Source organism: Protobothrops mucrosquamatus, unplaced genomic scaffold (assembly GCF_001527695.2).
Source record: "Protobothrops mucrosquamatus isolate PMUCROS unplaced genomic scaffold, P.Mucros_1.0 scaffold1507, whole genome shotgun sequence".
Taxonomy (NCBI): Eukaryota; Metazoa; Chordata; class Lepidosauria; order Squamata; family Viperidae; genus Protobothrops; species Protobothrops mucrosquamatus.
In genome coordinates, this window is record NW_015387679.1 from 130,038 (window position 1) to 134,021 (window position 3,984).

The 3,984-nt window shown below is 35.5% G+C and overlaps 1 pseudogene; it reads left to right on the top strand.

The window, feature by feature from the left end:
• The first annotated feature begins 371 nt into the window (after positions 1-371).
• LOC107293119 lies at positions 372-826 on the top strand (annotated as a pseudogene).
• The last annotated feature ends 3,158 nt before the right edge of the window (positions 827-3,984 follow it).

A 3,984-nucleotide genomic window follows, 5' to 3' on the forward strand; every position in this document is an offset into this window, starting at 1 on the left:
TGGGGGGTGTTTTTGTCAGATGAAAGATTGATATAGCAGTTTGAACAAGAGTTCCTACCAGAGGCACATCTAGGCTGTTGGACTAATGGCTTATTTATTAATATTCATGAGCCATTTCGTTTAGCTGTTGCTCTTGGGACTTGATTAAAGTAAGACTGTTACACTAGCTTCTGAAGCTGGAAAGAGTGCTTTGAGTGACACAGCTAGCATGACAGAAATATATGGAGCCATCTCTGTAAGAATGTTAGCAGTTCTTCTGGGTTAAAGTTGTACTATTCAGCCACATTTCAGAATGATATGATGGAATGAATTTCTACATGTCTGGCTTATTCTTTTAATGCATTTTTTGTTTCTTAAGGTCTGAAAAAAGAAATGACCATGTAGATGCCAACTGCCCAAATACAGCATAATGGGAAAGAGTGAATGGAGTGGAATTGGACTGCAATCTTGAAAACAGCCATCTTGTGGACTATCACCTGGTGGGAGACATTTCTATCACTCATTGCTTACTCTGCTCATGTTACTGTTCGCATAAAGTGGATTTGTTCTTAGGCTGGAACTTGAGTTTTTACCCTTACAAATTTTTAATTTGTACATAGCACACTGAACAGAGCAATATTATCAGCAATGGGTGACATGACAAACAGCGATTTTTATTCAAAGAACCAAAGAAATGAGGCCAATCATGCAGGAGAATTTGGGTGTACGCTTCAGGATCTCCGTTCTCTTATGGAACTTCGAGGAACAGAAGGAGTGGTCAAAATTAAAGAGACGTACGGGGACACGGAAGGCCTCTGTAGACACTTGAAGACTTCGCCAATAGAAGGTAAGCGATATTAATGTTTTCGTTTGTAAACTAGCCCCAGAGGTTTGGTATCCTGGTATGTACAATGTCTTTTTAATCCTCCTTAAGACGAGTTCATCAAATAGATTTTGAGTTGTGTATTTGTGGTGTGCCTAAATTGGAAAAGAAAATTGCAAAGGGGAAAAACTTCAACAAAGAGATTGGAGAACAGTGAGACAACTCACTGTTGAAACTTCTGTAGTGTGAAACTACAAAAATAGTACTGCTCTTGAAAGTTGTTAAAAATGCTAATTTGATTTTTTTTTAGAGGAGGTTTATTTTTAAAGGACTATATAATAAAAATTCTTGAAGATATTCCAGTTATTTCCATTGCCATACAGTATATGGCGCTGCATGTGTGTTTGGATAGGATATTCTTTTTTCATATCATTCTTACAGTTCTCTGTTTCTTGATAGAGATATATCATCTTTCTGTCTGAGTTTGCTTTGAATACGTGAAACATTGCACCACCATCTGTGTTACACTATCACTGGAGTCTTATAAGAACCTCTGAGTGTTCATTCTTCATCTGTGCTTAAAAACTTTACTCAGGAAGTACCTTAATTAACAAATCAGGAAAACTATAATAATGCCAAGTAGGCATGGGAGAATATATTTGTTTCGTTTTTTAATAGCACAAACTACTTCATTTCATGAAATGTATGTAAATTTACAAAAATATACACATTCCATATTCATTTTTTCCTCACATATAAGTTTTTCAAATACCTTCCCCTAATAAAAAAGATAAAATATCTCTTTTGAAATTTTTATAGTGTGCAGGGTAGATGGACTCAGTTACAGTGGTAATGAATGCATTGTTGGGAGACCAGATTAGGTCAGATCATTTTCATGGAGAAAATCTATGTAGTTGCTTAAGGACTTGATAGCACATAATGAGTCAATTTTATAATGTATGCATTTTTATCAAAACCATTTTGCAAGTGTTAGAAGGATTATATATAATGTTTGAAATGTATAATCATATTTTTATATGTAGGTCTTTAGTTATTCGGGTTTTCTCCCGCGTAGAAAACCCGAATAACTAAAGACCTACATACAAACACCCGCGAAAACCTCAGAAAACAAATATTTTTATATATTTATACTTATGTTCTAAGCATTTCATGATACTTCAGGAATAACATTTCTGAATCATGGGCATTGCATTTTGTGATATTAGGCTTCGGAGATGATTAACAATGATAAGTTATCCTAGAAAGTATAAACTGATAAAATTGATTTCATATATCTATCAATCAATTAATCAATCAATCAATTATAATAGAGCTGGAAGGAAACTTGGAGGTCTTCTAGTCCAACCCCCTGCTCAAGCAGGAGATATACCCTTTCAGATAGGTGGCTGTCCAGTCTTTTCTTAAAAACAACCAGGGATGAAGCACACACAACTTTTAAAGGCAAGTTGTTGTACTGGTTAATTGTCTTCACTGTTGGGAAGTTTCTCCTTAGTTGTAAGTTGCTCCTCTCCTTGATTAGTTTTCATCCATTGTTTCTTGTCTTATCTTCTGGTACTTTGGAAAATAAGTTGACCCCCTCTTCTTTGTGGGAGCCCCTCAAATACTGGAATACTGCTATCAAGTCATTCCTAGTCTTTCTTTTCTCTAGGTTGGCCATACCCAATTCCTGCAACTGTTTTTGTCTCCAGTCCCTTAATCACCTTAGTTGCTCTTTGCACTTTTTCCAAAGTTTCAACATCTTTTTTGTAATGTGGTGACCAATATTCCTAATGTGGTCTTACTAAGGATTTATAAAGCAATACTAATACTTCACATGATTTTGATTAATGCCTCTGTTTATACAGTCAAGGATTTTATTAGCTTTTTTGGCTGCTGGCTCATATTTACATGATTGTCCACTAGAACTCCAAGGTCCCTCTCATGGTTACTATTTTTGAGCCAGGTTTCACCTAATTTGTTCTCGTACCTTTGGTTTTTCCTGCTTAAGTGTAAAACCTTGCTTTTGTCCACATAAAATTTCATCTTGTTGGATAGGGCCCATTGTTCAAGTCTGTCAAGATCTTTTTGGATCCTGATCGTGTCTTCTGGGGTGTTGGCTATTCCTGTCAGCTTAGTGTCATCTGCAAATTTGATGAGTTCCCCTTCTGTTCCCTCATCTAAGTCATTTATGAAGATATTGAAGAGTACTGGGTTTAAGATGGAACTGCTAGATGTAGTGCCATTAAGGACTACTTGTGAGTATGGTTTGTCAGCCAGGTACAAATCCACCTGGTGGTGATGTTGCCTATCCCACATTTTTCTAGTTTACCAAGAAGTAGGTTGTGGTTTACTTTCTCGAATGCCTTGTTGAAGTCCAAATATACTATGTCCTCAACATTTCGCTGGTCTACTAATTTAGTCACTTTGTCAAATAATGAAATAAGATTGGTTGGCATGATGTGTTTTTAACAAACCCATGCTGGCTACCAGTTATAATTTTATTTGTTTCTAAATGTTCACAGATCTGTTTTTTGATTATTTTTCCAATATTTTCCCAGGTATTGATGTTAGACTGATTGGTCTGTAGTTTCCTGGGTCTGTTTTTTTTCCCTTTCTTGAAGATGGGAACCATATCAGCTCTTTTCCAATCCTCTGGTAGTTCCCGGGTACTCCAAGATTTTGTGTAAAGATGTGGTGCAATGGTTCTGAGATAACATCTGCCAGTCCTTTAGAACTCTGGGATGTAATCCATCAGGTCCCAGTGATTTATATTCATCAAGGTCAGACAAGTGTTCTCTTACCATATTTTTGCTTATTTTAATTTTTATTTCTAGTCTGTCTGTATCCCTTTTTCCTTTTCTGAGTTTAGCAACTACTCTGCTGCCACATGTTATGACACATAATAAGAAAGTAACATTCATTATTATCAAATAAAATTAGATTGTTCTCTTTCAGTATAGTAAATAGAAACAAGAAAATAAACATATTGTTATTTAAACATAGCCAAGACATACAGTAGTTACAAACTTAATTCTGTAAATCAGAAGATAAGGAAATTGATGCAGTTGAAAACTCAGGACTAAAGGAAATGAATAATAGGTAATTCGATCGATTGATCGTGTTTATGTATTCCTGCATTCAGAAAATGATTTCTGATGAGTTGCGTCATTAAAACATTATAA